At 39.7% G+C, this 14,848-nt stretch overlaps 1 protein-coding gene across 1 annotated transcript in view; it reads right to left on the bottom strand.

Moving 5' to 3' along the window:
- Positions 1-14,438, bottom strand: part of LOC124140545 — an 83,207-nt gene extending 68,769 nt beyond the window's left edge. The window contains exon 1 of the mRNA XM_046508173.2: positions 14,157-14,438. The gene's annotated coding sequence lies outside the window, so the exon portion shown is untranslated. The remainder of the gene's footprint in view (positions 1-14,156) is intronic.
- Positions 14,439-14,848: the final 410 nt, after the last annotated feature.

The raw sequence follows: 14,848 nt of genomic DNA on the forward strand, positions 1-14,848 counted from the left end.
GGCTTGTTATCTTGTGAAGGGCATATTGCCGAGCTGACAGAAAAGCATTGCGCCAATAAAGCTCCGTTGCTCATGTGATTTAGCGCCTGTCCGCCACGAGTACAAGTAGCCCTCGAAGTCCGAGATAAGTTCTTGGCGAGTCAATTTAGCGTCTGAACGAAGGACGCGATATGCTACAGACACTTGACAGCAAGCTGGAAGCGGCGCGTGCGAGCCGAGAACAGCCCGCACGTGCTTCACAACATCCGGGTCATGTTGGCTGAGGTTGAGAGAGTGGTCAGTTAATGGGAGGGAACAATGTAACCGGAGTTCTAGCTGTGTAAGTTCAACACTGCAAAGCTCTTAGTTTGCTGTAAGGGTTCGTCCACACCACCACAAAGCGTCAATGAGTGAGTGAGTTCGGTAGCTCGCGCTTTGAACAGTATGGCCCACCGCGTTTGGGGATTCCTAAAGTGACGTTCAACGTAATCAACCAAACGAACAATATAAATCATCAATAATATTATTCAATTCAATTTGATAATTTTATGAATATAATAGACTGTCAATCTCGAATGTCATGTCCAAACCTTCGGTCCCTAATGTCTTCTTATACATGTATAATTAAAAGTGTACATATATCTCGAATGTTAGGCCCGTCGAGTTCGAGATAGAGGGAGTCTACTGTATAGGTAATGGTCCTCTTTGGAGAATTTGATTCGGCATTAGAGGTTATACATGCATTTCATTAATTGATATGAAATGATTGATTTTTTAAAATTAATTTCGTTTTGTAATTTAAATGTTTCACAATAAACAGTTGTTGTGAATTTAAGTTTACATAAACACGCAACACAAAGACGACAGTAAGGCTCTACATAACTCGATCTGTTTGTTTTAGTTTTTCACAACTGGTTAAAATAGGCGTGTTTAAGGTTTTACTGCTTTATATCACAGACTCGACGTGTCATTCACAAACAAGGTTGCTGGAGACGGCAGAGATCGGCAATATTATCTTCACGTGGCTTACAGATAATACATTTCCTTTGGATATATTCGGTAATATATATGCCCCTTTTTTAATAACCAAGCCAATATACGGGATGACATCTTCAAAACTTTGAAATAAAAAGAAGTTGTGGTGACTTTTGGCTTCAATAACCTGAAAAGGCAGTCATGATTTGTTTGTTTCGTTATTTACAAAGAAAACTCTCTATAAAAGTGTCTATTATACAAACTCATTCGTAGTATAATGTGAACCTTTATGGCCTATTCATTACCCAAAAACGGACTTCTACTGAAACTAATATTTGTTTTTAATCTAACGCAGTAAATGTTACAACAGAAAGATTTTTAGTTTAGCGCAACGGTGTAAATTAGGTTACCAAAGACAAGTTTTTTTGGTTCTGTGCTTATGTTTTTGCTAATTAAACATATAACCTGTGCATTTGAGTTTAAGCCATAGTTTTTGTGTGAAATTTACTGTAAATGTAAAAGCAATGTATTATAACGAATTAGCTTGTGTGTTTTACTGTATATCGATCAGGCACGGTCAAAATAAGCTTCATGATTATCTGGCTGTTTAATTCCTTTAAGAGAATACCAACTCTAATAGGGAAGCGCGTGACAGTTGATGCTGTCCTTTGCATATTGCAGGAGTCACAATTCAAAGGTGAAGATTGTAACGCTGGTGGTGGGTGGCTGATAGCCCTTTGCCCGATTGACGCATGGGGAGCGTCTCTGACCTCGGTCCTACCCAACACAGGCAATGAAACATTCATATGGTGATCCAAGGCAACTGTACCTATTCATACAGAAGCAAACGGGAACCAGGTGGATAAGATGGACATGTGAATTAAGAAGGTACCGGCGTCAAATAGGCAGGTTGGTTTGTTTGCTCCCCAGGGAGCTGGTAATGTAACGTGAATATGAACTGATCCGTTGACTTGGGTAGTAATTAACCGCTTTGAACATGCACTATTGTATGGCGTCTAGGCAGCATTAATAGCCGTCATTTAATCCTCCACCAATAGGTGGCTTGCACTCTCAGGTGCTTCTGACAAGCAAGGTGTTTGTCGACCAGCGACGAGCCTATTACCATGTGGGATGAGGATGAAGAAACTATCCGTTGCGATGGTGTATTACCATCAGAAGCCAGATGGTCCAGATCCCTGTAGAACAAAGCCGAGATAACGAACAGCATACACGTATATTCCTGCCCTGCCTTTAGCGCTCTACCGTTCACATTCCGGTATCAGTCCGACCACCTGCACGCAGATTGGACACCTCGGTGCCCGGACGAGGGAAGGATTACAGCGCTTAAGGCAGCAGTGCAACAATTACACACGAGGGATGCCGTTTGGAAGCTTCGGAACTGAACCCAGACTAGCAAATGTTATACAAACACCCGCCTACTGTGCCATCTGATCATGACCCGGAAGTATGTCTACCTTTGTAACAATATGGATATCATATACTCATGTCTAGACGAAGCACTACGTATATTATAGATGACGGAAAGAAGGAAAAATCGATGAATGAAAAGAATAAAAGACTTGGATCAGAGAGAGAGAGAGAGAGAGGTAGAGCGAGATTTTAAACAGTCCGCACCCCTTCAGTCACTCACATTTCCAGCGTTCAACTCGAACAAACTATATGCTTTTGATATGAATCCGAAAAATATGTAGATGTTTGCCATGTTCCTCTGGACGGTTTATTTAAAACTATATGAATTACCTCATTTAATCTACCGGTGAACATCCGGGTTACAATAGGTCTTCAGCAACCAATGCTTACCGCAAAAGGCGACTATGCTTGTCGTAAGAGGCTACTAACGGGATCGGGTGGTCAGGCTCGATGACATGGTTGATGCATGTCATCGATCCCAATTGCGTGGATTGATGTTCATGATGTCAATCACTTGATTGTCTGGTCCAGACTCGATTATTTACATACTGCGGCGTGTGCGGCGTTCACAAACAAACAAACAAAAAACATTTTTAATCAAGAGGTAAAATCATCTCAAAATTTCTAAAGTTCCATACCAGCGGAGTGTACTATACAATAATACTCATAAAGAATTGCTGTTACAATTAGGTAAGTGCTGGAAGAATTTTCAATACAGATGTTTGCAAATAACGCCTCCTGCACCAAATGTAAATCAATATTTCTTTTACTCCCATGTGTCTTGTTTACCGACCGCTAGTTCTATAGACAACATATTTTGTATGTTAATACTGTAAGTTACGCTGCATTCTGAAGTCGAGATTTGTCCGGGAAGCCAAGCGCATCCTGTTATAAATTGAAGAATAACCGAGAATGAATATTCAACAGCATTATATATCTGAGTCAGCCCCAGCGCCTTTAAAAGTACCATTCATACTGCAGATTTCGATCTCAGCATTATAACCACCTCACAGGGCTTACTGCTGAATCTCACGGTATTTCTGGAAAGAACCATGTGCTGGGAAAGTAAATCCAATTGATTCATGAACGCATTTCCTATGTAGCATACCTCCAATCTGAAACTCTGTAATGCCAGCAACTGCCGAGCAAATGTCACAAGTATATTAGGTTTGTTTGTTTAATGTTCTTTTCAGACTTTTCCACGAGTATATTTAAATGTTAATGCAGTTGTATTTAAACTCCAAAATCTGCCTTTATGCTACATGTCCAATGTTAAGGAAAGCCCCAACGTTACAATTCCCTCGGCGTGACACATTATGCACCATCTTAATAACATGTTCAAATATGTTTTGGGATACTCGATTGGATCTACCCGATTGATCCACCATTCTTCATGTACCCGACTTGATCTACCCGCCTGGATCTGCTTGTCGTAATATACCCGTCAGGATGTATACAATAATATTGTAGCTACCCATCTGGGTATTCCTTACTTGAGTACTCGTTTTGATAAACCTTTGAGGGGTGATTGATAAGTTCTGAGCCCTACGTCGAAAATCGTGACCTAAGTCCTTAACGTGATGTCATTTTTAACATAATCCCCCTCCATATTATTACACTTTTGCGCACGATGTTGGGGGGATTTCATCCCAGTTTTGTAGTCCTTCTCTTGGCTGTCCAATCAGTTCTCCATCACTGTTACAACGTCATCGTTCAAGTCGAAATGAGTTCCGGTTAGAGCTTTCTCCACATTTAAATTAGGAACTGATGGAAGTCTGACTTAGCCAGATCAAGAGAATAAGGTGGGTTCTGAAGCAGTTCACACTCGGGGATCGTACACATGGCAATGACTGATTTGTGCACTGGTGCATTGCCCTGATGGAAAGATCACCTTTTGCCCGTCTCCCTACGTCTCGTAGTCTTAAGTTCATTCCTTGATTGTCTCAAGTGCAGCATAATATGCTTCGTTTATTGTCTGGCCAATTGGAAGATAGTCCATCATGGTGCCACTTTCGGCAACCCACAACATGACGGCCATGACTATTCCAGCTGATGGGACAGACTTTGTCTTCTTTGGTGGCAGTTTTTGTCACTGTTTTTAATTTGATTGTTTGGACGCAAATTGGAGGGCGTGTAACCAAGTTTCATCCATAGTCACACAACGTTGCAAGAATCTTTCTGGATCAGCTTCATACAGAGCTAGATTATCACGAGATGTGCCTGGTACGTTTTGTGATCAAATGTCAGAAGCTTTGGAACCCAACGAGCTGGAAAATGCCCACTGAACTAGCCGGTTGGTCATCACCATGGTGTTGACTATCTGGATCCTTTCAGGTGTTCAAGGGTGTCTCTCCCTGCCATGTTGAACTCTGCTGCCAGCCTCTTTACGGCGACATAGAAAGTAGCATCCTAACCTAGCGTGGTACTCATAGCTTCATGGATGTTTTTGTTGTTGTTGTAAAGACATTTTTCTGCAAGTACTTGATCACGTCATATTCCCATGTCGATAATTTTTCCAAAGGTAACAGACCCTTGCTTATTTAACTGACTTGTCACAGCGAATCAGTTGGTTCACACGACTCATTGTTTGTGGATACAGCTCTATGACTTCATGTAATGTGCACAACAAAAGATTTCACTATTACGTATTTCCTTGTATGTGGGCCTCAGAACTTATCAATCAACGTTCGTACCTTTATCTAACTTGCTGTAGGTACCCATCGTGGTCTTCCCTCCATGATATACCAGCCCTAATCTTATTCTTTTAGTCAGATTCTTGTATCTTAATTTTATCATAAAAAACGAAAAGTTCATTTAATTTCCAACGGTATAAGGATCTATGCCGAAACATCGCTTTTTACAGTATTAAAGAAGTTGTTATCCATAAAATTGTGTCTACCAAGTTCATTTAAGTGCCACATTTCTCGACCCCCCGACACCGAATTTGTTGATGTTGACGTTGTATACTTTTGTCTCATACATAATGTTCTCCTAGAAACAGTTTTGATCTCTCACAAAGTCGTATTCGAAAATGCCCGGACTCATCATCCTCAATGTAGTGCCAATCCTCCAACGCCTACGGGGGTATCCTGGATGTATTAACTGTCAATGGGCCATGTAACACGGCAGGCACACACTGACTACAAACTGACAGCTTTGTAACGAGCTCAGACACGACACGCGTCATCACCAATTTGTTTCAATGAATTTACCATTAATCATCAAATTGTATTTTGCCTTATATAAATCGTGTCCTATTTAAACGCCATCATTCATGACAATATTATAGACGGATTATATCACTGCGTGAGACTGTGAAGTGTGTGCTTTCAAAGCGGAAAGAGAAACGAAAACGTTGTTAAGTATTGAGCCATATAGTGTAAAATAATTTCAAAGTGAAATTTATACCTCCAATACTATTCCATTTCCTGCAGATTGTTTGAAGTTCTGTGTGAAAACACCTTCCCGTTGAATTCACAGACATCAAAAGGTTTGGTCTAGTATCAATATTGAGAATGTTTTGTATATACTACGTTATGCTTGACATAAAAGCTGATTGGATGGTTGATCACTTTGAAATTCCTCCAGAACGAAGGATCGTCTACTACTTTCATAAATCACTTTGCTTTGTCATCTCCAGTTTTTGAAAGAAAAACAACGTGTTGACTCTATGTACTTGTTTTGCTTTGAAGTATTTTAGTGGGCGACCCTGGTCAGTATTTGTTAATCACATGACAAGGCAGACGCTATCATGACAAACGACAGTTAACTGTCAACACTCTAAACATTGAACAGTTACCCAAGCGTAATCATTTTGTCGTTAGATGCATGGTTCACACGCGAACTGATGCGGAATGTGTGTGTATGCACTGGCACGTGCACGCATACTTCGTTCCGGGTAGTGTGTGTGTGTGTGTGTGTGTGTGTGTGTGTGTGTGTGTGTGTGTGTGTGTGTGTGTGTGTGTGTCTGTGTGTGTCTGTGTGTGTGTGTGAGGCATTGGGTCATAAAAAAAACATGTAAATAAATCATTCGGTGATTTGTTTTCCAAACTACCAAATGCATATTTGCGTTAATCTCACTCGTTTTCAAACGTGAATATAGAGTAAAGTCTTAATTCAAAAAGGCTATATTTTCAAATATTTAAACAATTATTTTACTAAAACATTCATGTTAGTCTCGGTATTTCTCAATGCTATACACGGACACAATGCGTCAGAAACCTGTGATCGATGTTTTGATTTTCCAGATAATGTTTCTAGGTTTGTCCCCAGCAACCCTAGCAACTCATGCTTGTCATAAGAGGCAACCAAACAGATCAGGTGGCCAGGTTCGACTCGGCGGATGCATCTGATCACTTCACAATTGCATGGTTTGATGCTCGTGATGTCAATAACTGGATTGTCTTGTCCAGACTCGATTATATTACAGACCGCCGTCATGTTTATATAGTGTATGTGAATTGGCTAAATAAATAAAAAAATGTTGATTTAATGTTTAGAAAGTAAATAGTTTAAATATATGAACAAATAACAATTATGTATTCTTACATTGTTAAAAACATTCCTGAAGAGGTGATGCGTAGCTGTATAATTCAACAATATCTTCAGCATCTATAATTAAGATTATAGGATCAATAGGATATTATGAACATAATATTTATTCATCCAATGGTTCCTTCAACGCGATGGTGAGGGAGTAGCGATTATATATTTTTTATTGACAGATTTGCAACTTTTGCAATTTGTGACAATAAAATCAGATAACATTTCGTACGGATTAACATATTTCCGGATTAACGTCATAATGATGGTTGTGAGTATTTTGATTGATGCGATTAACCAATCGGATCACGATCCTATGAATATGCAAAATGAGGTCGCCTAGAAGGAGCTACTTTATTGAGCTCCATACATCGATGCGATGTCTACATATTATACATACAGAACGGTTGTTTGCCGTTCTGAAAGAGTTATAGCTATGGGTTTCCTGTCTTCCTGGCTGAAAATTATTTGGCACTATATCAAGTGGAGCAGTTCACCAACGCATTGTTTACCTAAAAATATGTTATTGTTATTTCTAAATGTAAGATTTAGGATACGAAAACACGATCGGGCTCACGGTGTTTTGTCTATAAATGATGTTCTTTCAACACAGAATTCACATAGACGTCAATTCACATTGACGTGTATGTGTCACATATGGTGTCTCTTTAGGCAAGTAACTTTCTTAATATGGCTGTTAACCTTTCAGCTCCTCACAGGCAGCTTCGGTTGTATACTCCCCAGGGAGCTGAGAATGAAAATGGAGTAAACACTGATCCATTGAACTTGATCCATTCAAACCAACCCAGAACGTTTCGGAAAATGTGAAGACTCCTCAACACTGCAAGCCTTCTGCATTACCCAGAGTGTCAGAAGGGCTGTATTCCTGGTAGCAAGCCCGGGTACTCTCCCAATGTCAGTCAACAGATTTGGAGCTACCATACCTAAGGCACCGAGAACAATTGGGAGTCGGACAACAAGGTACCTTGGATGCAAGCGTGACAGAAAGCGAGGTTCGCACAATTATTATTATTATTATTATTATTATTATTATTATTATTGCAGGGGAGAATATCCCAGTACGATGGTCTCGAGAAGGGAAGCCGTCATCAGCTGTTCAGTTGTATGCGCAAGCGTTAAAATCACAGGACAACCTGCAGGTCTTGAGACGCCATATCAACGCTCCCGAGAAGAAGCAAACACCAGTGGAACGTGTGTTCATTTTTAGACCCTCAGATGTGAGGTATTTTACAACCCTCCACATACCGCTGACGAACAGTGCTCAAACAATTAAGTGACAAGTTGCAAAAAGTATCCTGTCGCTATAAAAGGCCCACAAAACTAATGGAAGTTGATCGCATATTTGAACAGTAGACTCGTGGGAAAGCTCTTTTTCTTGTTGAAGGTTTACAACAGACAGCGACAAATGTTAAGACATGTTGGTAATGTTATTGATGAGTTGAACGATGACTGGCTCCACAAAGCGATTCCCTTGAACGGCCAGATGGATTCAAGGCTACGACTAAGGAGACAGATCGCACCGCGAAAATAGAAACCAAACCAAATTCCCAGGCTGTTGGTACGGTCCGAAATATTTGATCATTGTGACTCAGTTGTACTAATAGGACACACAGGGTTATTGGGTTGCAGCTTGTGTGCACTGTTCCAGAATCACCATTACCTTAGCATACTTAAGTTAAAAGTGCATCATCAAGAGCTCATTCCAAGCGTTCCCTAATACAAGTTCGATGTTTACATTATCGTGTGATTTTTTTGGGCGCATGTTTTTTTTTCTACACGAACTGGCAGTCAAACCACTGGTGTTCTGAGCAGAAACGAAATTCCATTGTTATTGTTTTATTGAAAAAAATATATTGTCCCAGACAATTCTTGACAAATATAATTATGCTTCATACTGTTGAAACAACAGAACCCAAAAAAACATTGTTGCAAGATGTTTTTTACAACAAAAAATATAGGCTAATAGGTTTAATCCAAAAAATATATCTGATTTTGCATCTGAAGCTGACATAATATCTGGTCTCCATACAATATCCCACTTATGCTTTAAATTTAGAAATGTCCTCCACATGTCTACCCTAAAACGTTTTGAAAGCTTTACTGAGGCCTTGAATGTTGTAACCTTGAACAAACAACTTCTGAGCAAGAGCATCTCGATTGTACCTCAAAACGTGTGAAATGTAGACACCAAGGGCTGGAGCTGCAAGAATACCGCCCGACAGAAAGGGAAAGTTGACTATTGGAAAGTTGAAGTCATCCCTCTTGTCATACAGTCTTGTAGGAAGTGTTTTGTCATTCTGAATCTGTATGCACAGATCTAAATATGAAACAGATCAGGCGGTATCCTTTATTTCTGGTTCAGGTGGGTAAATCAGTGGAAGGGAATTGGTTATATATTACAACCCAGGCCAAATGTTTAGTTGACCCAGAGGTTGAGATTGTAAGCAGCGGGGGACGACGATTGGCAATCAACCAAATCACCAATCCAATATAATGCTGGAGGCCTGTTGTAACTCGGGTACCGGTGTATGACTCCCCAGGCTTAGACGACTCCCCTTAGGCCCAAATGACTCCCCCGTCGTAGGCTCAGATAACTCCCCAGGCTCAAATGACTCCCCCCATTTGTTTTGAAGAAACAAATGTTTTGACACTGATTGTGCAACAGTCTGTGAATGCCGTACTCAGCCTGAGCCTGATATGAAACAATTGGAAAAAGAATAGGGGGCGTAGTTTGAGCCTGATACTCTAGAATCGGATATAGAATAGGGGGTGTAGTTTGAGCCTGATATGAAAGAATTGGATATAGATGAGGGGGAGTAGTTTGAGCCTGATATTAAGGAATTGGATATAGAATAGGGGGAGTAGTTTGAGCCTGATATGAAATAATCGGATATAGAATAGGGGGCGTAGTTTGAGCCTGATATGAAAGAATTGGATATAGATGAGGGGGAGTAGTTTGAGCCTGATATTAAGGAATTGGATATAGAATAGGGGGAGTAGTTTGAGCCTGATATGAAACAATTGGATGTAGAATAGGGGGAGTAGTTTGAGCCTGATACTCAAGAATCGGATATTGAATAGGGGGAGTAGTTTGAGCCTGATATGAAACAATTGGAAAAAGAATAGGGGGAGTAGTTTGAGCCTGATATGAAAGAATTGGATATAGAATAGGGGGAGTAGTTTGAGCCTGATATGAAAGAATTGGATATAGAATAGGGGAGTAGTTTGAGCCTGGTATTAAAGAATTTGATATAGAATAGGCGGAGTAGTTTGAGCCTGATACTCAAGAATCGGATATTGAATAGGGGGAGTAGTTTGAGCCTGATATGAAAGAATTGGATATAGAATAGGGGGAGTAGTTTGAGCCTGATATGAAAGATTGGATATAGAATAGGGGGAGTAGTTTGAGCCTGATATTAAGGAATTGGATATAGAATAGGGGGCGTAGTTTCAGCCTGATATGAATGAATTGGATATAGAATAGGGGGAGTAGTTTGAGCCTGATATGAAAGAATTGGATATAGAATAGGGGGAGTAGTTTGAGCCTGATATGAAAGAATTGGATATAGAATAGGGGGAGTAGTTTGAGCCTGATATGAAAGAATTGGATATAGAATAGGGGGAGTAGTTTGAGCCTGGTATTAAAGAATTGGATATAGAATAGGGGGAGTAGTTTGAGCCTGATATGAAAGAATTGGATATAGAATAGGGGGAGTAGTTTGAGCCTGATATGAAAGAATTGGATATAGAATAGGGGGAGTAGTTTGAGCCTGATGTGAAAGAATTGGATATAGAATAGGGGGAGTAGTTTGAGCCTGATTTGAAAGAATTGGATATAGAATAGGGGGAGTAGTTTGAGCCTGATATGAAAGAATTGGATATAGAATAGGGGGAGTAGTTTGAGCCTGATATGAAAGAATTGGATGTAGAATAGGGGGAGTAGTTTGAGCCTGATATGAAAGAATTGGATATTGAATAGGGGGAGTAGTTTGAGCCTGATATGAAAGAATCGGATATAGAATAGGGGGAGTAGTTTGAGCCTGATATGAAAGAATCGGATATAGAATTTGGGGGAGTAGTTTGAGGTTGATACTCTAGAATCGGATATAGAATAGGGGGAGTAGTTTGAGCCTGAAATGAAAGAATTGGATGTAGGACACAGGGAGTATTCTGAAAATAAATTATAGGTTAAGAAAAGTATAGTGATTTAATTTTTTTCCAAATAAAGTTAAATATAAAACTGTAATAAAATAAGTGGTACCAAAACATCATTGGGGATTGTCCTTAACCTATCATTTCAAAATAGAAAATGAGGAAGAGGGGTTGAAAACCTTATAATACCAGATATGTTTGATCTTTTCTGTAATCATTTAAATTCAAAACAAGGGGAGTCATTTGGGCCCAGTTTGGGAGTTGAGCCTAGAGGGAATGTTTTGAGCCTGGCTAGGGGAGTCATGTGAGCCTAGGCCCATATCACTCTAGAGTCAAATTTAGGGGGAGTCGTTTGAGCCTACTACACCTGCAGGTCAAGGTTTAAAGAAACGTGAGCGACTCATGGTTTTACAAACTTGGAAAGGTATTATTTCATTATATTACATAAATGTCGAATGAAAATAAATGTGACAAAGGTCGTAGGCATTTACCGCTTTGAGCTCATAAGTTAGTGATAGAGTAGGGATAAGATCTTGGTTCGATTAAGCCACCCTTCTTAGTCGTAGACATTTACCTACGAACTCTGTCATGTTGCTGATGGACCAAGGAAATCGGCCACCAAACAGACCCGTGAAGATCCGGTTTGGAATAGGTCTTCGGTAACCCATGTTTGTCGTAAGAGGCGACTAGGCTTGTCGTAAGAGATGACTAGCGAAATCGGGAGGTCAGCCTCACTGACTTGGTTGATGCATATCATCGTATCTCGTTCGCGTAGATCGATGCTCATGGTTTCAATCACTGGATTGTCTAGTCCAGACTCCATTATTTAAAGACCGCCGTCATATAGCTGGAATATTGCTGAGCGCGGCTTTAAACAATCACACCAAACTGAAGCAACAAACTGATCAATGTTTAAGTTCTTTTTCTCCGGAAAAGACTGTATACGAATCTATCAAAGAAACGTGCAGTGAGTCAACTTTGTCACAAGGCATAGCATCACAAGATCGTGCCCGCAGTGACTTTAATTTTAACAAGAACCAAACACCTTATGTTAAAAAGAAGGCTCAGGTTTGGCATATTGCCAGCCTATCGACACTGATCGAAGGAATTAGCACACGGTAAGACTAACACTTAAAAAGTCTTTATAAAGTGGTTCAAATAAAAGAATGAATGAATGAATGAATGAATGAATGAATGAATGAATGAATGAATGTTGTTAAACTCTACAATCAGCATTATTCCTATTAATGTCATTATTCATGACAGACCGAAACACATCCGTAACATATCGTCCAGCTAGAATCCTGATCGGAAATACCACGCGCAATAAACCCTCCCTTGCCTCTACTAATGTATACCTCGAATTGTTTTTGATTGTTTTGACATAGAATAAAGCAAGGTTTCGCTAGACTGGCATATTTCATATTCAGAGGAATCTAAAATTTCGGTCAGAATTTTGTTTGTCCCTATTTCAACATCGTCTTATTTGACACAACATGTTTTGGACATCCATTGTACATTAAAACTTCATTTTTTAGTTAGTTTCTAAAAAAAAAAACATCACAAATAAATGCACGTATGCCGGTTCTTGCAAGCTGACTTTTTTTGTTTGTTTAAAGAATGACATTTCACCATTATTTCAAGAGATAGAAATTATTCATGTGAATAGAGAAGTTTGGCTGCAACTATGTAATTACGAATATGTTGACATATACACGTGTGAGGACAATTGAAGAATGAATGATATATTCATTCGATTCAAAGGTTATTGCCATGGCAACCTCCGCGACGATTGATAACTTAGCCCTGTACTTATTCCAATACGGATGAATTTTTTTGAAGGAAATATTCAATTGATGAAGATAGATATTCTTTCGGAACAAAGGAAAGAATATTATAATATTATAATCTTTGTACTTATACCGTATAATATTTATTTCCTCGGGGAAATCATTAGAAGGGGTGTTATTTTAAGCACAACCCGACAGCAGGTGTTTGAACCACGCCGCGCGTTAAGTTTTAGTTCCAATTTGGCCACATACATGCGCGTCTCTTTGTCGATACCACGATCCTGTTTTTGGTCTTTTACAATAATTTATGTAAAGATATTTGGTTTTGATTCCTATGCCGCTATCAGGAACACTTAGCCAACTATTAGAGTCTTGGCAAAAACATTAAATATAAAATTAGAAAATTAGAATTAGAATATTTTTGTTTTTTAATCATTTACAATCAGATTCTTTTTATTCAAATTCTTCCTGTGATGAAATAATGGCATATCTATACAATGAAACCTCCGAATTCTGGATCCAGCTGATCAGGGAGCCATGCGTTTCGGATAATTACTGAATGAATATCTAATTATATCGAGGACATTAATGAGAAACCATAATGCGTTAATCCGAACATTTGCTAATCCAGACGATTTTACTTTGAACAGTACCGTCCGGATTGACAGGGTTTCATTTTATGTATTTTATGAAGAAGGTCGCTGCATACCGTCCGGATTGACAGGGTTTCATTTTATGTATATCATGAAGAAGGTCGCTGCATTCATGAACAATCTCACCTAATAATTTCACAGCTGACGCCATGAGAGTGTGAATGATGCAGCTACGTGCATAATTCATGTTTAAACCGTCTGTTAATGATTTTCTAAATCAATTTATGTACATCACATATTCATCCTTTATTCTTTTCATAAAATCATCAGCTGCATGTCTCGGTTTAATTATGATTTAGTGAAAGACACAATGAAAATAAAGTTTAAATTGGCATCTTACAACTTCCGCGACATTGAGACTGATGTATGACGTCATCGTCTACATGCCCTGTGTGACGTACTCATTATCCGAGTAAAGGACATGACGTAAATGTCATAAACAAACCATGAATTTCTTTATCAAACGAATAAATCAATAAACAAAAGGTATCAACAGTAACATATCGTTTTACCTACTTTTGTCTTATAGAAGTAATGGAAACATGTTTAACCTCGCAAGAAGGATAGTCTGACACTGATGAACATATACATCTATACAGCGACATACTCTCACCTGGTTACTATTCTTGAAAAGTCTTGAGAGGTTTCAAATGATTCTGTTTTTCTGCAGTAGTGGTCGCCAGCCCCCAGCGCCTGGTTACAGCGTCTGGGTGTACGATCTCGGTCTTATGTACACCTCACAACACGCCAGTCCCTCTACGTCACATAGACAATAATATCCTGCAAATGCACTGCTGCTATTTTCCACAAAGTAGTGTTGTCTGTGTGACGGGTGTTGATGAAATACGGGGGCGTGTAGCCACCCTAGTTTCCTGTACCAGTTGGGCGTTCGGTCTTGACTTTTATTGGAGAGCGACACAGGACTTGACAGCCTTGGTTTGCCATTGGTTCAGCGTGTTTTAGCCGCTGTGATGCTGCTGCCCCTGCACATGTTGAGGGGGATGCTGGTGCAGGGAGAAGGTATCCCCAGGGCCACTTATAGCCGTAATAAAGTCTGTTTGTAATTAGTTAAACATTGCTTCTTCATTAGGCCAGACTCTGCGGAAAAGTCAAGAGGGAAGGATTTCTTTACCCACAGGCCGTTACTGTCTCACGAGAGGGGGAGAAAAACTGATACGTGTTCTACAGCAGCCCCCAAGTGACGGGGTAAGGGAGACAGGTGTAGAGAAAGGGGCAAGGTCCTGGAGAAGAAGGGATAAGCAACTTTGCAGCCCCCGGTAGATCGAACGGAACAGCCTCAGTCAG

Source organism: Haliotis rufescens, unplaced genomic scaffold (assembly GCF_023055435.1).
Source record: "Haliotis rufescens isolate VD_foot unplaced genomic scaffold, xgHalRufe1.0.p SCAF_6, whole genome shotgun sequence".
NCBI lineage: Eukaryota > Metazoa > Mollusca > Gastropoda > Lepetellida > Haliotidae > Haliotis > Haliotis rufescens.